The sequence below is a fragment of the Lepus europaeus genome, chromosome 3, assembly GCF_033115175.1.
Source record: "Lepus europaeus isolate LE1 chromosome 3, mLepTim1.pri, whole genome shotgun sequence".
NCBI classification, from domain to species: Eukaryota; Metazoa; Chordata; class Mammalia; order Lagomorpha; family Leporidae; genus Lepus; species Lepus europaeus.
Window position 1 is genome coordinate 156,366,092 of NC_084829.1, and position 24,920 is coordinate 156,391,011.

The 24,920-nt window shown below is 52.6% G+C and overlaps 1 protein-coding gene across 3 annotated transcripts in view; it reads left to right on the top strand.

The window, feature by feature from the left end:
• The first annotated feature begins 7,249 nt into the window (after positions 1 to 7,249).
• Positions 7,250 to 24,920, top strand: part of TIAM2 (TIAM Rac1 associated GEF 2) — a 258,811-nt gene continuing 241,140 nt past the window's right edge. For 2 of the 3 annotated variants that reach the window (XM_062186960.1, XM_062186964.1), the window contains exon 1: positions 12,558 to 12,637. The gene's annotated coding sequence lies outside the window, so the exon portion shown is untranslated. Of the gene's footprint in view, positions 7,359 to 12,557; positions 12,638 to 24,920 lie in introns of those variants that run through there. The other variant, XM_062186961.1, reaches the window with a different exon arrangement.

The following is a 24,920-nucleotide window of genomic DNA, read 5'->3' on the forward strand; positions in this document are numbered from 1 at the left end:
AAAATTAATTTAACTTATTTGAAAGGCACAGACACACACACACAGAGATAGACAGAGACAGACAGACAGAGATCTTTGTACTGGTTCACTCCCCAATGCCTGAAAGAGCCAGGGCTGGGTCAGGCGGAAGCCAGAAGCCAGGAGTTCAGTTCAGGTCTCACCTGTGAGTGCAGGGAGCACAGCGCTGGAGCCACCACCTGCTGCCTCCCATGGCGCACATTAGTGGGAAGCCGGAAGCAGAAGCAGAGCCCGGATTCAACCCAGGCAGGCACTCTGGTATGGGAGGTGACCATCCCGAACCCCAAGCCGGGATTTAAACCGGACATCACGACTCTGGTGTCAGGACTGTCATCCACATAGACCACTTTCCATTGCGTTTACAATTGCTGTCATACGAATGAATATGTGAGGGTCAGAGCTTCATAGACACTTCCTGGTGCAGTCACAGGTGGATGGATGACAGAGAGTGACACGGCCAAGCAAGAAGGGGGATGGGGGCCTCTGGTGACAGTGCAGCCTTTTCAGGAGCGGAGAAGAAGCGGTTAGGGTGACAGTTCCCAATCCCAGGTAGCTCTGGCCACACAGTGGAGAAGCTCCATCCACAGCGGAGAAGCTGAGCGCAGGAGGTGCCCCAGAAGGGTTGCCAAGGCTGCTCCCAGATGGATGAGGGAAGGGAGGGTTTCAGAACCTGGTAGTGTCCAACGTGGAAACAGAGGAGCCTGAAGTGACCGATACGGGAAGAAAAGGGATAAGAGACTTGAGCTCCTGGAGCAAAGCATTCAGTTAGCGCATGGCAAAGCGGGGCTTTGCTACACGCGTCTACGCAGCAGCGAGAGATGAAGGTGCTCTCCAGAGGAGCCTGTGGTGTAGCCGGGCCCGGAGTAGTCACGAAGACCTCATGCATTTGTGACCTTTGGTCTGGTTGGGGAGGGGGGAGGGGTTGACAGTGAGGGAACTACTAATCATAAGGCCACAGAAGCACGGAGCTGGCTCCACCTGAACAGAGCCTGGAAGATGTTCCTCAGCTCTTCAGGTCCAAGGTTGCAGGGGGAGACTTGGAGTTGGCTGCCACTGCTTGGGCAGAACAGCGGGAGTGGAGGTGGAGAGGCAGCAGGAGACGGGAGACCACAGGACTTTGGGTACAAGTGGTTAGGAGAATTCTAGGGTGGCTCCAAGCAACATGGAAGATGGCGATGTCACGGAGCAGGGGTTAGGAGAGATTGGAGGAAGTCTGAAGACAGATGGAGCCCAGCCCTGCAAAGACAGGCAGGCAGGGCTGTGGGAAAGCATGCAATCTTAGGGGTTGGGGATTTTTATTTATTTATTTTTTAATCATCCCCCACTTGTAAGTACTTTTGTACTGTTGCACTGGAGATAAATCAGGAGACAAATTAGCTTTCTGGAAGGGTAGCAGGTGGCAAAGAGGCTTGGGGGTGGTGGGGCTGCGCGGCTCATGGAACACTGAGGAGATTCACAGCTATTGCCGCGTGTGCATTTTCTTATTTTTAGTACGAGGGGTAGGCTTTCGAGCTAACAGCAAGTCAGCCCCTCCGCTCTTGACCTTGCCTTTTGGACAGTGCTGGGGAGACTCCAGTGTGCCTCCAGTCCTCTCTGGGATGACGTTTCTCATGGCCTCACCATAGCCAGGGGAAGATGGGGATCTCAGCCGCCCCTCCCTGCTGCAGCAGGTAGACTTGGCACCCTTCGGGTTCCTGGCCGAGCAGGCAGCAACAGGACAAATTTCAGCTGCCTCAGTGTTGGTTTGCCAGTGATTAGTAACAGGAATAATCTTAAATTTCAAGTTCAGGTAGGATTCCTCCCAAATCAATGATATCCTCTTGGTTATGGAAAATGGAAAGCTGTGCTTTAAGAAAGGTGTTTTTTTTTTTTTTTTTTTTTTTTTTTTTTTGATAGGCAGAGTGGACAGTGAGAGAGAGAGACAGGGAGAAAGGTATTCCTTTTCCATTGGTTCACCCTCCAATGGCTGCTGCGGCCAGCGTGCTTTGGCCGGCGCACTGTGCTGATCCGAAGCCTGGAGCCAGGTGCTTCTCCCGGTCTCCCATGCAAGTGCAAGGCCCAAGCACTTGGGCCATCCTCCACTGCCTTCCCAGGCCACAGCAGAGAGCTGGACTGGAAGAGAGGCAACCGGGACAGAATCCGGTGCCCCAACCGGGACTAGAACCCGGTGTGCTGGCACCGCAGGAGGAGGATTAGCCTATTGAGCCATGGCGCTGGCCGAAAGTTATTTTCTTTTTAATATTTGTATTTATTTATTTGAAAGGCAGAGTGACAAAGAAGGAGGGAGAGAGAGAGAGAGAATCTCCCATCGCCTGGTTCACTCCCTAAATAGCTACAACAGCTAGGTCCAGATCAGACCAAAACCAGGAGCTTAGAATTCCATCCAGGTCTCCCACATGGATGGCAGGGGCCCAAGTACTTGGGTCATCCTCTGCTGCCTTCCCAGGCACCTTAGCGAGGAGCTGGAGTGACCAGGCCAGAGCTCCTTTGGGGCGCCGGCATTGCAGGCAGCAGCTTAGCCCGCTGCGCTGCAATCCAAGGCCCTAAACCATTTTCTAACACGCTTGATCGGTGGACTGAGGCTGTTGAACCGGATTGCAAAGGGCTCCACAAGTTCTACGACAGCGCCGCCCTTGGCTACGAGTGTCTAGGGGCAGACGATGGATAGAGACGGCTGGTGGCAGGAGAGGAGGGAAGCAGCTCCCTTAACTGAGCACCTATTTAGTGTCTCCTTCCCATGCGGCTGGTGGCAAGCCGGCCGCCTGTTTGATGAGGGGGTTCCACACGGGAGAGGGTGTGCTGCATGTCGCCTCCCACCATGACAAGGAAGACACAGGGACATCCCCCCCACTCATCCTGGGAGGGGGAGCTTGGCAGGAGTGAAGGGCACAGATTATTCCAGAGACAGAAGGAGCAGTTCACAACTATGTCTTCTGTCTTTCCCTTTAAAAAAAAAATGGCAAAAGAGAAATGTTTTACAAATTCTTGATACAATAGCAGAGGAGAACTGGGAGCAGAAAGATTTCGATGATCCTGTAACTCTAGAGCCACTGCGGGTGTCAACGGTCGCATCACCCTAATGGAGAAAAGAATGTTTTGCTGTCAAGATCATTTTCAATTTTTTTAACAGATTTATTTATTTATTTGAAAGTCTGGGTTAAACACAGAGAGAAGGAGAGGTAGAGAGAGAAAGAGAGAGAGGTCTTCCATCTGCTGGTTCACTCCCCAATTGGCTGCACCGGCCGGAGCTGCCCTGATCCAAAGCCAGGAGCCAGGAGCTTCTTCCGGGTCTCCCACGTGGGTGCAGGGGCCCAAGAACTTGGGCCATCTTCCAACTGCTTTCCCAGGCCTTAGCAGAGAGCTGGATTTGAAGTGGAGCAGCCGAGACTCGAACCAGCACCCATATGGGATGCCAGCACTGCTGGTGGTGGCTTTACTCACTCTGACACCAGTGCCCACTCCCATTTTCAATTATTTTTACAGAATACTGCGTTTTATAGTGCTGTGACACAAATCTAACCTGAGAGTCAATCCTTTGGAAGTAATCTAATTTAAAAGCTTGAATTTGGATTTTTAAAATGCATAGCTGGGGGCCGGCGCTGTGGTGTAGCGGGTAGAGCTGCTGCCTGCAGTGCTAGCATCCCATATGGGTGCTGGTTCAAGTCCCAGCTGCTCCTCTTCTTATCCAGCTCTCTGCTGTGGCCTGGAAAAGCAGTAGAAGATGACCCAAGTCCTTGGGCCCCTGCACCCGCATGGGAGACCTGGAGGAAGCTCCTGGCTTCGGATCAGCACAGCTCTGGCCATTGTGGTCATCCGAGGAGTGAACCAGAGGATGGAAGACCTCTCTTTCTGCCTCTCCCTCTCACTATCTGTAACTCTGACTTTCAAATAAATAAATAAAAGCTACTGCGGCGGCCATTGGAGGGTGAACCAACGGCAAAAGGAAGACCTTTCTCTCTGTCTCTCGTCTCTCTCTCACTGTCCACTCTGCCTGTCAAAAAAAAAAAAAAAAAAAAAAAGCTTAAAAAAAAAAGAATGTATGAAACCAAGAGGAAATTGACAATCATAAATTTGAGTCAAGGTCAGTTTCTAGCTCATTTAATACCTTATCTTCGAGCTAGAATCCCCCAAACAACAATCATCCCCCAATTCAGTGCTTTTTGAGGAAGTCATAAAGGCCCGAGCGTTCCTCTTCAGTCCCTCACCTTCACACCCAAACAGACTTTAAAGCTCTTTCACTGCTGCTTCCACCATCTTGACTGAAGTCCATTCTCTAGGTAGGTAAATTTCAAGAACAGCTTCCCTTCTGAAGAGCTCGTCTGCACGCCAGGCGGCCCCACACCAATGGCCCTCAACTGCAAACGCGGCTCAACTTCTTGTCGGGGAGCGAAAAGCCACCTGCTTCTCTTCCCTCAGAACTGTGACGCGCAAACTCCAAGCCCAGCACTTGCAGCAAGACAGGAGAAGGCGGAGAAGTCTACGGGGTTGAGGGCAGAGCATAAACAATGGGCCCTAAATGGAAGGGCTTGGGAGGAAGACGGGGGATTCAGGAAGAGTCCATACAGAGACTTCATGAAGTCCAAGTTTAATGGGATGGGGGAATTGGAAAAAGAGGAACCTAAGGGCACTAAGGGAAATTTGAGAGAGAAGCATGCTCATATTTTGCAAGGTTTGCATCTCACAGTAAGTATGGTTTCAGCAAATATGTTTCCTATCTGGAGGGCTCCAGTGAAAATAAATGCCGACAATGCACCGACTTGGTGAGCAAGAATTGATGGAACATCTTTACCGTATTTAGCATAGGGGTAGGCATTTACTTTTGATTCAGACAGTATTAACGATTATGTTTTTGAATATGTTTATCAGGCTAATACTGTAACTGAAGAACGATGAAAGAAATGAGGGCTGGCGTTGTGATGCAGCAGGTTAAGCCACCACTTGCAACACCGCTATCCAATGTGGATGCTGGTTCAAGTCCGGGCTGCTCTACTTCTGATCCAGCTCCCTGCTAATGCACCTGGGAAAGCAGTGGAAGATGGCCCAAGAGCTTGGGTCCTCACCCACATGGGAGCCCTGGTGAGGTTCCAGGCTCCTGGCTTTGGCCTGGCCCTGCCCTGGCCATTGTGGCCATCTGGGGAGTGAATCAGCAGATGGAAGATCTTGCTCTCTCTCTCTGTTACTCTGACTTTCAAATAAATCTGAAGCCAGGAGCCAGAGCTTCTTCTGGCTCTCTCATGTGGGTGCAGGGGCCCAAGGAGATGAGCCATCTTCTGCTGCTTTCCCAGACACATTAGCAGGACGCTGGATCAAAAGTGGAGTGGGCCGGCGCCGTGGCTTAACAGGCTAATCCTCCGCCTTGCACACCAGCACACCCGGCACACCAGGTTCTAGTCCCGGTCGGGGCACTGGATTCTGTCCCAGTTGCCCCTCTTCCAGGCCAGCTCTCTGCTGTGGCCCAGGAGTGCAGTGGAGGATGGCCCAAGTGCTTGGGCCCTGCACCCGCATGGGAGACCAGGAGAAGCGCCTGGCTCCTGGCTTCGGATCAGCACGATGCAGCGGCCATTGGAGGGTGAACCAATGGCAAAAAGGAAAACCTTTCTCTCTGTCTCTCTCTCTCTCACTGTCCACTCTGCCTGTCAAAAAAAAAAAAAAAAAAAAAAAAAAAAAGTGGTATTGCAGGTAGCAGCTTACCCCAGTATGCCACAGTGCCCGCCCTCATAGAAGATCTTCATCTCTCTCTGTAACTCTGCCTTTTGAATACATAAATCTTAAAAAAAAAAATTTAGAATAACATCAGTTTGATCAGCTTAGAACAATCGATGTCAAAGGTAATTTATTCGGGGTGAAGCGCCGGGTTAGGTCTTTCACGATGGGTCACGAGGTGTCTGTGTGTAGGTTACACAGGGCTCAGGCTTGTGCATAATTCTCTTAGGTCTCCTCGCCAAACCCACTTCAAAGTGTAAGAGTGGCATGCTCCCCAGGGGGACCACTATCTCTTCTTTGGTGACACCTGGAAATGCTTCCTGGGCCAGGGATGGAGCAGTGGGGGGATCCGCCCTGGCCAGGGAAGAGTCTCTGTGGCACTAAGCAAGACTTTTGGAGCTAGAATCTTGAGCAATTGTCTAAATAAAACACAGACCTTTTATCATGGTGCAGTACTCCTACCAGCTGGCCTTCCATTTTCCAGTACGCCTTCAAAAATACATAAAATAGCTTGTTGGAGGGAAGAAAAAGGGGCAAAATCAATCCAAGAGAAAGAAAAGCAAAGCTTTGCATTCACACTGAGCTCCACGCCCCACACACATGCAAACGATTTGAGAGCAATGGCAAGCAGATCAGGTTTGGGGCTGAAAGCAGCTTTTTGGAATTGCAATCAAGCCTGCCTCCTTTTTCTTCCTTTTTCCTTTCAGGGATCTGAGAAACACCAGGAAGTGAGCGAATCATGCGAGCTCCCGAGCAGCGAACCGAAAAGACCCATCCGTGTTTGGCCAAGAGATCTCCAGAAAGGAGAAACGCGGCTTTCTTGGAAAGGATGCTGCCTAAAAATTCCAGCTTCCCCCAGCCAGCCCGCCCCACTGGCAGACTGAGCTACCTGTGTTGGAGAGGCGGCTGGACCCCACGTGGTGCAGCCCCAGTCCGTGCCCTACCTCCCAGGGGGCCGCAAGGGAGACTGGGTGTTAGCCTCAGTGTCACAGGCAGTAAGTAGCAGAGACGCCTGTAGCAGAAGGAACTGGTGCTGGTTCTGGTCTACAAACATGCTGGCAAACTGCACTGGCGCGCCAGGGAGATGGGGATTAATGGCTTCTGGGCGGAGGTGCGCGTCTCGTGCCCTTTCCGTAGCCGTTCTCTGCCTGGGCAGAGGCAGAGTGTGCACAGCAAGAAGACTCTCTTCCTTCAGGAGCTGTGAAAGAAAGATGAGACACCACGAAGCCTCCCCCAACAGAATCTTCCAAGCGTGAGAGAGGTGTGTGCAGGAAGCTCTCTGAGGCAGGGCACCGGGGAAGGAGGGCTTGCGTGCCAAAGCCGATGGCTCAGTGTCTGCTACAGCCGTCCAGTGAGATACTGCCAGGCGCTGGGAAGGCTTGGAAACAGCGTTCCATTCTGCAACCACTGCTAGGCACCTCCTCAGTGCCAGGAACTGTGCTGAGGCCCCGGGGGGTGGGGGGGAGGTAAACCAGGCTGGAGCCCTTCCCTCCGGACGTTTCGGACGTTTTGCGATGAGTCAGTCATCTGAAGACCCTGCGGTGTGGGCTGTAGCTGTTCCTGAACTTGTGAGAAAAGAAGATGCTGTGGCTGAGGACTTTGAAAACCTTCATAGCAAGAAGTAAGTGGATGATGAAGTAAGTTGGATGCCTTTCTTTTCTTTTTAAATATTTACTTATTTGAAAGGCGGAGTGACAGAGAGCCATAAAGAGATCTTCCATCGGCTGGTCTACTCCCCACATGGCCACCACAGCTAGAGGTTGGCCAGGCTGGAGCCAGAAGCCAGAAACTCCATCCTGGTCTCCCACATGGGTGGCAGGGGCCCAAGCCCTTGGCCTTCTCTGGGCACATTAGCAGGGAGTTGGATTGGAAGCAGAGCAGCCAGGTTCGAACCAGCGCTCTGATAGGGGATAGTGGCACTGCAGTGGGGGCTTAACCAGCTGTGGCACATCGCTGGCCCTGGGCTGCCTCTAAGCCTACATGCTGCCTTTCTCTTTGCCAGGGTGGATGCAGGAATTCTCTAGAGCTCATGGGGCCTTTGGTGCTTCTACAGGCAAGCCACACTGCTGGGCGAGAATGGCACTCCCCCTTAGCTTCCTCCCGGTGCCCGGCTCCCAGGCCTGTCCCTCTCAGGGCCTCTTGCTAACAGGCTTCTGTCTCTCCTTCCTCTGCAGTCTCCCCCCCAGCACTTGAGGCAGCCCCTGCCGCCCATTCTTTCTCCACGCCACTTAGCTCTCTACGGGTCCAAATCTCTACGTTCTCTCTCTACCCTGAGCACCAACTTCACGTTTTAGGCTCTTCCCAAATGTGTTCTTCTGTTTGTTAAGATTTATTTATTAATTGAAAGTCAGAGTACAGAGAAAGAGAGGGAGAGAGAGAATCTTCCATCCTCTGGTTCATTCCCCAAGGGGCTGCAACAGCCAGGGAAGAGCCAGCCTGAAGCCAGCACCCAGGGGCTTCGTCTGGGTCTTTCAAGTGGGTGGCAGGGGAGCAAGCACTGGGCCATCTTTCCCCAGGCCATTGGCAGGGAGTTGGATCAGAAGTGGAGCAGCTGGGACACAAACCAGCACCCTATGGGATGCTGGCTTCACAGGCCGCGGCTTGACCTGCTCCACCACAATGCCAGCTCCCAAATGTATTCGTAGAATATGCCCTTGGCCTCTTCTCTGGTCTCCAGCCAGACTGGGGCTCCGGACCCTTCAGAGGGCTCTCACTCGTCTCAGGGTAAAAACCCCAAGTCCTCACCGTGCCACTGTGCCCACACATGCTGGGCTCTTGCCTGCCACGTCGGCTTCCTCTCTGGTCCCCAGTCACTTTCCTTCAAGCGGACCCAGCTCCTTCCCACGGCAGAGCCTCAATTCCTTGGTGGAACAGTTCAGCTCAGCTGGTCATTCAGAGCTCAGCTCAAAGGCTGCTTCCTGCGGGGTCCCTGGGAGCTGTGGCAACTCCTTGCGTGGGCTGAGCCTCCTGCGTGGGAAAATCCAAAACTTTCCGAGCGCTGTCCTGACTTCACCAGTGGAGAATTCCATGCCTGACCTCACGTGACAGGTCGCAGTCAAAACTCAGGTGTGCTAAAAAGAGCGTATGTAGTTACCTTCAGGCTATGCAAATGAAGTATACAGGAAACAAATGAATTCTGTGTTGAGACTTGGGCTCCACCCCCCAAGATATATCATTGTGTATAGGAAAAATGTTTAACAATCTGGAATCTGAAACACTTCCGGTCCCAAACAATTCAGAGAAGGGGTCCCCAACCTGTATTCTCTCTGCATCTTCAGAGAATTCATGAGACATAACAACTAGAAGGTTTGTTTCCTGTCTGTCTCCCTTGGACTGTTGTGAACACACAGATGATCCCACTACCGCTTACAACTGAGCCAAGACACCCCACAAAGGCGTTAACAAATGAGCAAGTCTAGATCCTGGGTGCCAAATATCCCTTCTAACGTAATATGAATGTTAATTTGCATCTCTGCCCATTATTTCTCATGTCACGGACAGGGACTAACATTGAGGAAGAGGAGAAATGCACTTGTTTCTTTGCTCAGCTTGGCCTTGGGTAGGGGACATAGTGACAGTGTCATCTGTGGGGAGGGGGCACGCTGGTGCGCTGCGGGGGGCTCAGGCTAAGGCGAGCTGAGCAGCAGGGAGCCCGGTGGCTGTTTTTGCATCTTCAGTTGCTTGAACATTGTTCCTTTTCCTTCGTTCCCATACCTTCTGTCCAATTCTGTTGCATCGTGGCCAGAGCCGTGCTGTGAAGAACTGGGAGAGGAGGCATGGGTGCCCCCAGCGGAGGTGAGGGTGGTGGGGAGACATGCCTAGTGCAGCAACTCACAGTCAAGGGAGTGGCGGTCAGGGACTCCATCAGTGGCTAGCTGAAAGGACAAGTGCCCAGACAGGGCAAGATTTGCAGAAATGTTGGGGTTCACAGGGGAGACCTAGAAGAAGCTCCTGGCTTCAGATCAGCGCAGCTCCTGCCCTTGTGGCCAACTGGGGAGTGAACCATTGGATGGAAGAACTCTCTCTCTCTCTCCCTCCCTCTCTCTGTGTAACTCTTTTAAATAAATCTTTAAAAAAATGTTGGGGTTCACCTGGAGTGTGCAGGAAGCCCTGGTCACTGGGCAATGCCTGGGCTTTCTATGGTGTACTGGTTATCAACCTGTTGCCTCTCAGCCCCAAGTTCACCCTTTTGGCTTCCGTGTAAGAATGAATCTGGGCCCCTCTGCCCACCGGCTTACTGGTGAGCTGTGCTAGTAGCTGGCAGCAGAGAGGCCTTGCCTGAGGACAGATTTTGCTTCCTGGTTGCCTGCTCCTGCTCCACGTGCTCCTGCAGTGGGTGCAGTTTCTCCAGGACCCTCCCCCAGGACCCCACCCTCGCAGGGGTGCCTCCTTGTGAATGGCTTTCCCCATATTCCCCATACCCTAAGAGTAGATTTCCAGGGGCGCATCACCATCGGACTTCTCTGTCATTTACTGTGCTGTGGCTGTGCCCTCCCTAACAGGCTGGGTCTCAGCCCCTGGGGTTGGAGTGGGGGCTGGAAGGAAGAGGCTAACCCATGGGTGCCCCATCTCTGCCCTGAGAGTAGGGGCTGCTGCTTAGATCCTTGTACCTGCTACTCCCTTTATTTGTGATTTCTCTTTACCTCTTATTAGTAAATTCCTTGTTACTCAAAGTCCTGTTACAGTGAATACATCCATAAAGCTTGCACCACTTTAGTTGTTAGACTCTCTCTCTTTTTTTTTTTTTTTTTTTTTTTGACAGACAGAGTGGATAGTGAGAGAGAGACAGAGAGAAAGGTCTTCCTTTTTGCCGTTGGTTCACCCTCCAATGGCCGCTGTGGCCGGCGCATCGTGCTGATCCGAAGCCAGGAGCCAGGCGCTTCTCCTGGTCTCCCATGCAGGTGCAGGGCCCAAGGACCTGAGCCATCCTCTACTGCCTTCCCCGGGCCACAGCAGAGAGCTGGCCTGGAAGAGGGGCAACCGGGACACAATCCAGCGCCCCAACCGGGACTAGAACCCGGTGTGCCGGCGCCGCAAGGCGGAGGATTAGCCTGTTAAGCCACGGCGCCGGCCAGTTAGACTCTCTTGATCCACTTGGGATGCAGGATCAGACTCTGGTAACTTGGCCATCCAGGGAAGGTGAGTCTATAAGGCCGGGGGATGTGGAGCCATCTTGGTTTATGTACCCAACATTTTTTAAAGTTTGTGATAGTCATCCTTGATATCCAAAGGAGACTGGTCCCAGGAGCTCCTGCAGGTCAGATATGAAAACGTTTTAGATACCTTGCATCTAAGCTACATTGTCTTCCTGTGCACTTTAGGTCACCTCTGGATTTCTTAAATACCCAGCGTAAACGCGATGTAAAGAGCTGTTAGAGTGCATTGTTTAGGGAATAATGACAAGAAAAAGTCACTCCATGTTCAGTATAGACACTTCTTTTTCCAGTATTTTCATCCTACAGGTGGTTGAATCTCTGGATGCAGAACCAGTGGATAGTGGGAGCCCACTGTATTTATTTATTTATTTTAATTTATTTATTTGAAAGAGTTACAGAGAGAGAGGAGAGGCAGAGAGAGAGAGAGAGAGAGAGAGAGAGAGAGAGGTCTTCCATCTGCTGGTTCTCTCCCCAGATGGCTGCAACGTCCAGAGCTGCACTTGATCCGAAGCCAGGAGCTTCTTCCAGGTCTCCTACGTGGGTGCCCAAGTCTTTGGGCCACCTTCTACTGCTTTCCCAGACCAAAGCAGAGAGCTGGATCAGAAGTGGAGCAGCGGGGACTCGAACCGGTGTCCCTATGGGATGCCGACACTGCAGGCCGCAGCTTTACCCTCTATACCACAGCACTTCCCCCCTTCCCCACTGCATTCACTTTTACAGCCAGAAAAAAACATTTTTTTTTTAAACGGCGTGGAAAATGCAATACATTAAGCAAGAAAAACAAATACAAAAAATCGTGCTCAGGGAGAGAAGTCTGCGGCAGAAGCAAGTAAGAGGCCAAGGCGGGGAGCTCCCAGGCGGAGTAGATGATTAAACGGAGTCCGGAGTCGGGGGAGTGCAGCGGCCCGGCCTTCCCCAGGCAGGGTCCCAGTGTAGACGCTGAGACGAGTCGGGCACGGGAGGTTCCACGCGCACAGAGCCCGTGGGGCTGGAGGGCGGAGGGTGTGCCGTGGGAAAGCTTGCTGGGGTCTTGCGGACCCGCCGTGCGCCCGCGCTCCGCAGTCCGGCGCGCGTGGCTCCTCCGGCCACACTTCCCAATGGGCGGTTGCCGGATCCCGGGCCCCGTAACTGGTGGTGCCCGCACTGGGCATCTCGGACCGCGTCAGGCTGGGGCCGGCTCTCTGCGTGGCTGTGCGAGCGCCCTTGCCATGGGCGCCACGACCAAGGAAACCCCTCCAGCACGCACCCTCCCTTTCCTCTCCCCCTCGGGGCCGGGGCAGCGACCGCGCGACGCCGCCTCCGGGCAGCCCGCGCGCCTGCCTCTCCCCGTCCCCAGCTTCGCCGCCTCCGGGGCCCCCGGTGCAGCGCGCGGCACCTCCGTCGGGGAAGCCCCAGCGCTCCGGGGCGCCCCCGCCCTCTCGGGGACACCGGCCCCTGCCCGCTGCAGGTCCGGGCTCCCGGGGACGCCGTGTCTGCCGTAAGCCCGGGGCAGCCGGTGCACACGCTCGTGTCCGGCCCCGAGCGGAGTCGCTCTAGGCAGCTGTCCCGGGGGAGCCGGCGGGGACCGCGGCCCCGGGCGGGGGGCGGGCCGGGGGCGGGGCCGGGGCGGGCCCGGCGGCCGCGAGGAAGGTGCGGCGGCGCGCGGGCGGGGGCAGCCGTGGCCGCCGCAGAGTCCCCGCGCGCGCGCCCCGGCGGAGAACAAAAAGTGACCGCAGAAACTTCTCCAAGTCCGCGCGCAGGAGCGCCGGCGCTCGACAGAGGTAAGGGCGCGGAGGGGCGCGGGCTCCGGGGGTCCCGTGCCCTCTAAGCCCCCCTGCCCCCGATTGTCGCTGTCCTCGCGCGGCGCCTTGTCCCGTGAGCGTGGCAGCGCCCGGGGCACTTTCCTTGTCCCGCGCAGCGGCCGGGCCCGGGCACCAACCCTTTCCTAACCGAGGGCCCCCGGCGCCGCGCGGACACACAGGCCCCGGCCTGCGGCATCGCGGCGGGGGAGGGAGGCGCTGCGGGCGATCCCGCGGGTGTAGACCCGCCGCCCCCCCCCCCCCCCCCCCCCCCCGCCGGGCGCTGCTCCCGGTGGGGCTGAGCCGCCCAGTGGCTGTGAAAGCCGTTGCGTTGTGTCCCCAGCGGGTCGTGGTTTACCGAAGACCGGCGAGGAGGGCAGACGCGTTCTTCCACGAGCTGGGCGCCGGCTGCGGCCGCCCGGGGAGTTGTTAGCGCTCGGAAATAGGGCAGCTTGAGGAGCCCCCGTGCCCCCTCTTGGGGTTTTACAAACCGAAAAACAGGGCGCCTTTATTGATCTCGACGGCGATTGCCCTCGGTGCGCTTTCCGGCGGCTGCCTGGCGAGGAGACCTTGACCGGCCGCGCGCTCCTGGTCCCCGAATGCCCGCGGACGCCGCTGCTCTAACTGACCGCACCTGGCTGCCCCCGGGCCTGCCTCCCTCCCTGGGCTCCAGCCGGGGCGGCGCTCGCAGTGTCGTGCAGGTGCAGGTCGTGGGCCCCAGGCCGTGGATTGCAGAGTGCCAACTGCTAGGGTCCCCACTTGCAATCGCACCCCCTTAGACATATATCCGGCTGTTCTGTGAGAGTTCTACGTCCTGACCGTGGTTTCCGTCCTGTGGGGTTTACCCCGCGCGTGGAAACAGGGCCGGTGGAGCTGATGCTACGGTGGTAATGTACAGTGCCCAACAGTGTGCCACCTTGTACAGTCGTACAGGTTGTTCACTGCACAAGGCCATCCTGTCTAAGGCGAGTGGAGACAGAAATCCAGTTCACACTCAAGCTGCCAGTCCTCTGGTGCGCTTCTCCTCCGTGGAAGAAAGTTCCTTGTGTAACTCACCCAGAGGTGCCGGATGGGTTAGTGTGATCCTGCTTCCTTCTGTCCCTGGGACACAGTGAGACAAGAAGGGGTTGATTTCTCCTGAGCTGTGTAAGTCGGTGTGCAGAATATGCTTTGGTTGCCGTCTTACGTCTGGCTGTTTAGGAGCTGCTCGGACAGGTGTCTTCTGCTTGATGACAGGAAAGATCGTGGGCGAGCGTCGGGGATCTGTGCCCCGGCACCGGGGCCTCGTCAGCCACCGCCTCCCCAGGCACTCAGGGTTCCGTGTCTTTGGTGATCTGCTGAGAGGGAGAAGGTGCAAGACTTGAAAGTAAGGCCACAAAGAGCTTGGCGCACATCAGTGTGCTAGTACGTTGGGTTAAAAAGCCATTTTGTGTACAAGAATTTTTCACATTTTTATTTTTTCTGTTTGAAAGAGAGACAGATCTTCTGTTCCCTGGTTCATTCACAAGTGCCTGCGACAGCAGGGACTGGGCCAGGCCAGAGCTCATGCAGGGTCTCCTGCACGTGGGTGGCAGAGACCCAAGGACTTGAGCCACCACTTGCTGCCTCCCAGGGTTCGTGTGAGCGGGCAGTGGGTGGGTTGTGGACATCCCAAGCTGCGTCTTAGCCACTGGACCCAACATCTGCTCCCATCTAAGAGAACTGAAGTCAATCTAAAAATATGAGAATTCAAGCGAGAAGGGAAGGTGAGAAGAGAAGGTTTTGAGTCTGATTTATTTAGGTTCTTCAGTGAGATCATTTAAGATCGGTATTTACATTAAATATATAATTTTCACATGGGGCGATTTGTAAGCTGAAGTGGTTAGAAGATTCTTTAAAATGCTTCAAATTTGCATGTAGTAACCATTTTTCATAATTTGTAAGGTGATGAGGTATCTAGCTACAGGAGATATATGGATAATATCACATTTATGAAATTGTGATATAAAATTCTGTACTTGTAGATGTCAGAGACTTGCTAGTGATCTGGAATCCTGGTGTTTCTAGAATTCATAATATTGGAATTGCTTTTTTTTAAAAAATGTATTAAAATGTTTGAAAAGTAGGGAGGGAGAGAGAGATCTCCATCGAGAGATCTTCCATCTGCTGGTTCCCACCTCAGATGGCTGCAACAGTGAGGTCTGGACCAGGAACCAGGACTCCGTCCTGGTCTCCCACCTGGGTGGCAGGGGCTCAAGGGCTGTGTCTTCTGCTGCTGCCTTCCCAGGGGCCTCAGCAGGGGTCTGGATCCGAAGCGGAAGAGGCGGGACTGGAGCTGGCGTTCCCACAGCTTTCCCTGCGCTGCTGCCACGCTGGCCCCGCGTCACTTTAGGGATAATATGCACCAGTTCTCCCACTTGCTGGGTAGGGGAGCCCAGTACCAGGGACTTGTCGAAAGATACGGTGCCTCTGTAGGAACACAGCCAGGATGACTTGGTTACTCTGTTCAGGTCTCCATAGGAACAACCTTCCATAACTCCCGTCGTTGGTTTCAGCTGGGAAGTCTTGACTGTGTGGACTAAGTCACAGGACCCCAGCACCAAATACAGTGACCTGTGTGAAGCAGGCGTGTGATCGAGATGAATGGAGGAACACATGAATGAGCCAGTCCATGGCTTACTTATGGAAAAGGATTTTATGATACGATATAGGTCCAAATCCTTTGGAGTTCATTGTAGTGGAATTTGGCCTATGTGTTGGTATTCCTTAGCTGTGATAAAAAGTCCTGGATACACTTTATGGAAGCAATGACTATGCAGTCAAACACTTTGGCTCCTTTCTGTGTTGTTTTCCATAAGACAAGCCAGAGCTCCCGACAGAGAGGCACCGTGAGGGGACCTGGGGTCTGGAACGAGTGGTTCTGAAGACTCGTCTCCATTTGCAGGGCTCCCACATCATAGCTTCCCTACCTTAGAGTGTCGGGTCCAGTGAGCCCCCGTGCATGATGTCGACTTGAGAACAATACATGGTTAGAAATCCAACTCTCTGCTGTGGCCCGGGAAGGCAGTGGAGGATGGCCCAAGTGCTTGGGCCCTGCACCCACGTGGGAGACCAGGAAGAAGCACCTGGCTCCTGGCTTTGGATCGGCACAGCACGCAGGCCAAAGCGGCCACTTGGGGGGTGAACCAACGGAAAAAGGAAGACCTTTCTCTCTGTCTGTCTCTCTTTCTCTCTCTCTCACTAACTCTGCCTGTAAAAAAAAAAAATAAATAAATAAAAAATTAAGAAGAAATACATGGTTAGAGGCGGTGACAGCAGTTGCCAGGCCCTGTGTTAGGTGTTCTGTGTCCATCGTGCCATCTCTTCCCTTGAGTAAGACACTCAAGGCTTTGGTGGAATGAGAAAGAAACCCCATGTAGACAGCTCTCTCCCTCAACACTGAGCAGACCTTGCCTAAGCTCTGCAGTGTGTTAAGAACGGCTAAGCTCCCAACATGCTGGTTGCTAGGAGAACTTCAAGGCGGGAAGAGCAGCAAGGGGCCCTAAAGCCTCATTTGGCTTTTAGGCAGGAGAGCAGTAAGGTCAGATTCGCATTTGAGGCCCAAGGAAGGTGAGTTGTACCAGGGGAGAAGGTTTGAGGCAGTGGCCGTGGGACAGTGAGAACAGGCAAAGGGAAGATTCTAGAAATGCAGGAGCAGAACACCCTTTGGTGCGTGAAAAACAGGGGAGGGCCAGGGAAGTTGCATCCAGTGCGGGGTCGTATCCAGATGAGCCACACGGAGGGGGAAGGCTGGGGACCTCGGGACACCCTGCCCACTCCGCGCGGGCCTGAGCGCGCACAGCCGAGAGCCGAGTCCAGGTCTGTCTTCCGTCTAATGCAAGCCGTCCAGAATGCAAAGGTGATTCTGTTTGGGAGCTTTCAGAAAGAACCTGGAGAGGGTGAGGCCCTAGGCGCCGGCCGGGGCGCAGGGAAGGTTCCTGGCCTGGAGTGCATCACGCGTTTCCTCTCTTGGATCTTGGGGGCCTGGGCCCAGGCACTGCGCCCAGCTGGAAGCTGGTCTGCTTTGTTTCCATGTCTGAGTTTTGTAGACTGAGTAACAGGATCTGGGCTGCAGCTTTCATTGTGTTTTCAAGGTGTTGGATTACAAGGTTGCTTTAAAATTGGTCCTTGGAGTTCTGAATGTACCTTTTGGACACGGCTGATGAAGAGTTCCCATTAATGAGTGATTTCTTTGCGTTTGGGAACTATATAGGTGGGGTTAAAGTTTTCAAGGCTCCTGTTAGTAGTTTGGGAAATGGCTCCATGAATAAGCTTGGAGTTCTTGTAAGCTGGTGAAAGTTAAGGATTTCGATAGCCTTTAAAATATAGCGAGGAATTTTAGTGCAATATTGTATGTTATTAAAATTTAAAGGGGCCGGCGTTGTGGTGTAGCGGGTAAAGTACAGTGCTGGGATCCCATATGGGTGCCGGTTCTAGTCCTGGCTGCTCCTCTTCTGATCCAGCTCTCTGCTATGGCCTGGGAAAAGCCACAGAAGATGGCCCAGGTGCTTGGGCTCCTGCACCCATGTGGGAGACCCAGAAAAAGCTCCTGGCCTCAGACCAGCCCAGTTCCAGCTGATGTGGCCATCTGGGGAGTGAACCAGTGGAAGGAGGACCTCTGTCTCCTTCCCTTCTCTGTAACTCTGCCTTTCAACTATAAATAAATCTTTAATAAAATTTAAAAAAACCTTTTTGTTATGTTCTCATACGAGCAGTCTGTGCCTTAGGGTTTTCATTTCAAAGGAGAGTGACAGCAGTCGCTGGGAAATGCTGATGAATGGATGAATGCGTTTAGTGTGCCACAGTGAGAGAGGGTAGCAAGTGTTCGCTGGTTCCTTCCGGACTTTCTTCTTCCTTTCTGGTTCTTCCCTGCTTGGCAAATTCCTAGTCCTCCATGGAGCCCCAGAGACACCGTCCCTGAGTGTGAAACACACTTGGCCATGTGGCTCAGGTGCTTCGTGTATGTCTACGGTTGTTTGACGAGGTTGTCAGTATTTCTCCATCACGCAGCAGGTGCTTTGCTTATTTTTCTTTGTACCCCTTCGAGGTCCTGCCTGGTGCTTTAGAGAGTAACGTGGTGGTTGACAGAAGGTATGGTGTTCCTCCTGCTTGATTCGAGTCCCAGCTCCTTTGTGTTCCATCCTGCTTGTTGCTGATTTGCGTCCTGGGAGGCAGCAGATGATGGCTTATGTGCTGGGGTCCCTGCCACCCACACGGAGACCCGACTGAGGGTCTAAAGCTTTTGGCTTTGGCCTGGCCCAGCCCAGGCTGTGTGGGCGTTTGGGGAGTCAGTTAGTGGCTAGAAGACCTCTCTGTCACTGTCTTTCCAATAAATACAAATAAACATAGAAGAGTCTTATAATACCTATGGAGTCTTTTAAAAAGTCTGTGTTATTTGAGAGAGAGAGAAGGAGACAGATTAGAGATTGGCAGGGAAAGGGGGGGGGGGGGGAGAGCACGCCTGCTCCTGTCTGCTGGTTCGCTCCCTAGATGTCCACAGCGGCCGCTGGCAGGGGCTGAAGCCAGGAGCTGGGAACCCAATTCAGGCCTCCCGTGTGGGTGGTAGGAAGTCAGTTCCTTCAGCTATCATCGCTGCCTCCCTGGGTCTGCATTGGCAGGAAGCCGGGGTCAGGAGCTGAGCCTGTTACTGAATCCAGGCACTTGAGTAAGGGACACAGGCATCCTAATGGACAGCTTAACCGTAGGCCAAATGCCCACCCCTAATTAACAAATTGCACCAAAGTTATCTTTTAATTCCGTTTTCCATGAGGGTTTGAGTTCTCGTGTAGCCCTCTTGCTCTTGTGGGGACTCCCTGAATGTTCGTGGGCCTCAGTTTCCTGGTAACTTCTGGTGCTGAGCTTTCAGATCCTTCTCATGTATTCTCCCCTTCAGGCCTTGCGCGAAGGTGGCGGTTGGCAAGGTCATGGTCCTGCTCACCCTTGCCACTCTGGGTAGCCACCGAACTGCTTAAGGAGGACTTTCTTTCTTTCTTTCTTTTTTTTTTAAATTTTTTATTTGAAAGGTGGAGTTACAGACAGGGAGAAGCAGAGGCAGAGAGAGAAGTCTTCCATTCTCTGGTTCACTCCCCAAATGGCCGCGATGGCCAGGGCTGGGCTAGACTGGAGCCAGGAGCATCTTCTGGGTCTCCTGGGTGGGTGCAGGGTACCAAGCACTTGGGCCATGGTCCATCTGCTTCCCCAGGTGCATTAGCAGGGAGCTAGATTGGAAATGGAACAGCCAGGACTTGAACCGGTGCCCACATGAGATACCAGCATTGCAGACGGAGGCTTAACCCACTACGCCACGGTGCTGGCCCAGGAAGACTTTCAAAAGCAGACTCTTCTGCAGGTGAGTGGAGCGAGGATGAACACACCTGGAACCCATCAAGATGAACGGAGTTCTCTCTGGTGTCGGCGGCATTTGCAGCCAGCTCCCAGGGTCAGTACCTACTGTGTGGACATGTGAAGCTTTGGTGAACGTTTGCAGAATCCGAAACCAAAGTGCTTTCCCCTTTAGCTTGTGTCTTTTGACCTTAGCCTCTGGGGAATCTGCATCATTCAGTGACGTGGTGGTTACCCCCAGGGACCTCTCCCTTGACAACTGTGTGCTGAACCTCATGTTCACGTGGGCAGCGGTTGTTGTCATCCACAGGATTGTTTAAAAGCCAGAAATCCCACTGATGGGATCCACTTGCTCATCTTCTGCATGGGAATGTGGTTGCTAGGACCGGAGCACGCTGGCGTCGCCTGCCCTGTGTCGGGGCGTGAAGGTTTCTGCTCATCACAGGTCTCCCTCATCCGTCCTCACCACGCTCAGGGGCCGCCCCCCACGTGGCCACCTTGTGGGATCCCTGGTTGTGTCGGTATCTGCTTCCCTCTCCCCTCCTGGTTGGATTCCTTAGGAACAATAGATGAGTGACAGCTCCATGGGGTTTATTTGAGATGTTTGGGGCGTGGCTGACGTTTATCCAGGCCCCCACTCTCCTCCATTCTGATGGACAACAAAGGCTGAACTACCTGATAGATGCTGGTGGCTGTTGACTGAATTCTTGGCGCTGGTGGAGATGCTTGGAGTCAGGCCACCCCGAGCAGAGCTGCATCGCTGGGTTTGTGTGATCCTGGGGGAACTGGTGCCTTCTTTCCAGGTTTCCATTTCTCTTTCCTCCTTTTTTTTTTTCTTCAAATAATAGCTTCTCATTTGGAAGTTTAAAATTTTTAATTTATTTTCATTTTATTAGAGAGAGAGAGATCTTCTGTCTACTGGTTCACTCCTCAAATGCCCACAACAGCCAGGGCTAGACCAGGCCAGAGCCAGAGCCTGAAACTCAATCTGGGTCTCCCACATAGGTGATGGGAAGTCAACTCCTTGAGCCATTACCTGCTGCCTCCCAGGGTACATTAGCAGGAGGCTGGGATCGGGAGTGGACACAGGACTTGAACTCAGGTGCTCTGATATGCGATGCCCGTGTCCTAAGTGGTGTCTTTTATTATTATTATTATTTTGCATTTATTTGAAAGGCAGAGTAAGAGTTAGAGCAAGCTTCTATCTGCTGGTTTACACCCCAAATGGCCACAATAGCTGGGGTCATGCCAGGCTGAAGCCAGGAGCCCGGAACTTCTTCCAGGTCTTCCATGTGGATGCAGGGGCCCAAGCACTTGGGCCATCCTCCACTGCTTTCCCAGGCACAATGGCAGGGAGCTGGATTGGCAGTAGAGCAGCTGGGTGGCTTAACCCGCTAGGTCACAACGCCCCCACCAAGTGGTGTCTTAGCCACTGTACCAAACATGTGCCCCTCCGTTTCTTCCTGTGTGGCTGATGGGCAGAGTTCCATTGTGTCAAATGTACCCCACTCCAGTGTTTCCTTGGAGCTGTAGAGAGTAAGAAAGCGAAGAAGCATGCTTATTAAAATTTCAGAGTAGCGTTATCTGCACTGTGCTGTGAATCAGTCTGATGTTTGAACGTGAGTACGTGACAAGTGACCATCACCCGACCCTGGTGACGAAGTCAGGGCTCAGGCTCATACTGGGTCTTGGTAAATCCAAATGAGTCGTTAGACGTTTTTAGGTGGCGCTCAGTGATCTTGGGGCCATGGATGATAGGAACTCAAGGCCCTGGGGGACCAGGGAGGGACGGGGATTTCAATGTTGAACTGGAAGAATTGCTGAGAAAGAAATCGAATTAGGATCAGTAGCTTCACAGAGGCAGTCAGGTGGGGGACAGGGAGAGCTGGGCGTGTATCTAATACAAAGAGAACCAGGTGCAGTGTGTAGCAACAGTAGCCACAATGGCAAAGGTACAATGACAAGGCCCAATGTGAAGAGAGGCAGGGAAGGCTGCAAATCTCTTAACTCGTGGAGAGAAGGAAGCTGTTAACGCTGGACTCCTCGTTGGGGAGGCTGTGCAGGTGCAGATTCCTGGAGCTCTTTGAGTTGGACCCTGCGTTTTACCAAGCACACCAGGGGCTGCTGGCGGCTCCGATCACGTTTTGAGAAACTTCTATAAAGGATGCAGGATCTTCTTGACAGTGCCTGGGGAGGCAGAAGGGGGGTTGCAGACCAGGTCTTGTCCGCGCATTTCCCTGGCACGGTGCTCTTCCAGATTGGTTTGGATGGGGTCGTGGGGGCCTAAGCACAGGAGATCCATAAGACATGCAGCGCTGTGTTCCTCATTTTCTGCTGGTCCTTGTTTCGGGGCTTGATAGAAGCTATTTTGAATGAGAACCATCTGGTCTCTAAAGGAAAGGTTTGTAAACTGTATTTAGCATACTCACAATAAAAAAAAAAACCTATTAGGGAAAATCTCAGCCCACCTAGAAACACCTATTTGGTGATAACTAGCAGCGAGGATGGATTTCTGTCTTTTCCATAGGCAGCACCTGGACGGGTGCTATTTCAGCTTTCCATGTAATTGGAGTTTTAAAATGACCTGTCTTAAAAAATTTAGAGATGTCACTAAATCAGACTGTCACAAGTGCCACCTTTGCCATTCGTCTTGGCGTGTGAGGAAATTGGGTCCAGAAAGATGGTTGACGTTGCTGGGGTTTCGGTGTGCGCACAGAGATCTCAGTGCAGCAAGCGTTTTCTGAAAAGCTGCCTGTCATGGAAATTTATTTGACAGAGAAAGAGCTCCCCCATCTGATGATTTGCTCCCCAAATGCTTGCAGTGGCCAGGGACTGGGTGAGGCCAGAGCTGGGAGCTGGGAATCCCATTCGGTGTCAATGGCAGGGACCCAAGTACTTGGACTATCACCTGCTGCCTCCCAGGGTGCATATGAGTTGGAAGCCAATACAGGGTCATTCGGGGCTGTGACTGCTGTCCTTTAAGGCTGTCTCCCAGGGGCACTGCTGTCCCTGTGTAAGGTACCTGCAGCCTGCACGGTAGTGCAGGGTCCATGACAAGGAAGCTTGGTGTTATGTCCAGCAGAAGTCACTTGTAAATGTGGCCTCTAGTGTAACTTTTATGTCCTTGTTACTGAACATTATGTGGGCCCTATTTATTTATTTATTTATTTGAAAGGCAGAGTTACACAGAGAAAGAGAGCGAGAGAGAAAGAGAAAAAGAGCGTGAGAGCAAGATCCAGAGATCCTCCATCCACTGGTTCACTTCCCAATTGGCTGCAATGGCCGGATCTGAGGCCATCCAAAGCAAGGAGCCAGGAGCTTCTTCCGGGTCTCCCATGTGGGTGCAGGAGCCCAAGGACTTGGGCCATGCTCTACAGCTTTCCCAGGCCATAGCAGAGAGCTGGATGGGAAGTGGAGCCCATGTGGGATGCTGGCATCATGTGGGCCTTTGACTAAGTATGCAACCATCTGAGAGCTTGTGCTGGCAGGGGTGGGAGTGGCACTTGAAGAGATGCAGAAGGCTTTGCTTATCAATATGTATGACTTTATACTTTTTATAAAGATTTATTTTATTTGAAAGAGTTGCAGAGAGAGATGGTGAGACAGATATTTTCTGTCCACTGGTTCATTCCTCAAATGGCTACAGTTGCCAGGGCTGGGCCAGGCTGAAGCCAGCAGCCCAGAACTCCATCCAGGTCTCTCACGTGGGTGGCAGAGACCCAAGGACTTGGGCCATCCTCTGCTGCTTTTCTAGGTGCGTTAGCAGGGAGCTGGGACATAGAGCAGCTGGGACTGGAAACGGGTGGTCCTGTGGGGAGTCGGTGTCACAGGTGGCGGCTCGCCCTCTGCACCACCATGCTGGCCCTCCACACTGCTGTACACTCAGGAATCTTAGAGAAGTGAGCAGAAGCTGTCACAATGCAGGTGTTCTCTGTGAGCCAGCCACACTGCTCGGAGAAGCTGTGAGGTTTCTCCTCTGGTGTCCTGCAAAGCAAACCCCTTCACTTTCATGCACATTTGTTTTTCAAGATGAAGTTCATTAAGGCAGTGCTTAACAGGGACTAGCTGAAAAGATTTTACTTTATGTAGGGAAAACTTAAATAGCAGGTTCTGTAGGTTGATTCTCATAGAAAGGTCTCATAGTTTAGCCTTGTAATTTCTCATTTGGCAGTCTTGAAATTTGTCAAAGTAGTATAAAGCTGAGGTGTGGCTTACAACTAGTGTCTGTATGGTGCCTCGTACATGTGTTTTTGAAGAAGTTCAGCAAATTTGCCTGTAAAGGTGACAATCGTGTATCTCATACCCCACAAAAGGTATGAGCTGTAGAGAAATTAATCGCAGACTAAGGGCAAGAAATGGTTGTATTTCTGCTGATTTTCAGGTCTCTGCACTCGGGTTTTCCTGGAAGGAGCTGTCCTTTAGTGGAATAATCTTCCACGTGTTCTGTCTCTGTTTCACTTGCAGCTGTTACTGATCATGGACAGTCAAGGGTACCATGATCTTGGTTTTCTGGACAAAAACTTATTAGCATAACTCAGCCTTTTTGAGGCTTCTTGTTAAGATTTTATAAATTTGAAAGGTAGAATTAGAGAGAAACAGAAAGGGGGAGATCTTCCATCTACTGGTTCACCTCCCAAATAGCAGCAACAGCCAGGGCTGGGCCAGGCTGAAGTCAGGAGCCGGGAACATCGTCCAGGTCTCCCACAGAGGTGTCAGGCCCCCAGTCCTTGGGCCATGCTCCACTGTGTTCCCAGGCACACTAACAGGGGAGGTGCCAGGACTCAAATCAGTGCTCGTGTGGGATGCTGGCGACCCGGGTGGTGGTGCAACCTGCTGCACCGCAATGCCAGAGAGACGTTTAACCTCTGAAATGTCAGTGAGTGCTGCTCTCTTGAATTGTTTTTTGAAACCTCAAACTTTTAATTGACTGTTTGGATGGAGGTGTTCTGGCTGTGAGAAAGAGAAACGTGGCTACATAATAGCAATGTTAGAATGCCTTGCTGTGATGTTTTCAGTTTTCCGTGTGTGGATCTGGGTTGGGATCTGGGGTTTGAGTACAGTGGTTAATGTGGAAGAGGAAGAGAGTAGCAGAGAGGACGCCGGTACTGCTGTAGGACAGAGGTCAGGGCTTTCCCATCTGGGAGCTCGGGGTCAGGCCTGGAAGTGCACCTTTCTGAGGCCCTGCTGGGTGATGCTGCAGGTCTGGGGCCACATTTGGTGGTCCCAGATGCCCTAGGGCTCAGTGTGGCTCAGCCCTGAGTGGGTGGGGCTGTAGGTCTGCGGATGTCATTCAGCTTCCCTGGGCTCTGTCTTCCTGTCTGTGACACAGTGCACTGTTAAGAGCTATTCAAAGCTTGGAAAGTCAGTCTTGTTCCCGGCTGTGCCTTGGGTGATACTCTCACTTACAAAAGATAAAATTGAAATTATGTTCATTGGCACAGGATAAACGGCAGTAGGACTCTTGCACCTGCATGTTTCACTTCCTGGGGGTGGGGGGTGGTCCCCGGGCCCCTCTCAAGAGCCTATTACAGTGCCGAGAATCCAGAGGAGGAGATGGCTTCTAAGGGCCTTAGCACTTGTAGCTTTCTCTGATTCCATGTAGACTTGAAGTTGTGGACTGTTAAGAGTTGAAAGAATCTGACCAGAAGGCTTAGCATAATTTCACCTTTGCACCTTTTAGTACAAGTAAGAAACTTGGTTTTATAGATATTTATATACTTAAATATAAATATATATATTTAAATATATATGTCTTTCTATACAGAGAGAGCATCTTCATGGTAAGGTGAAATTCCAGTAAGAAAAGAAGTGAATAGTGAGATGAGTAACACTGATGTGCCTTTTCTGTCCTTGTGCAAAGCAGCTGTGTGTAGACGCCCTGAAATCATTTAACTCATTCTTGTCT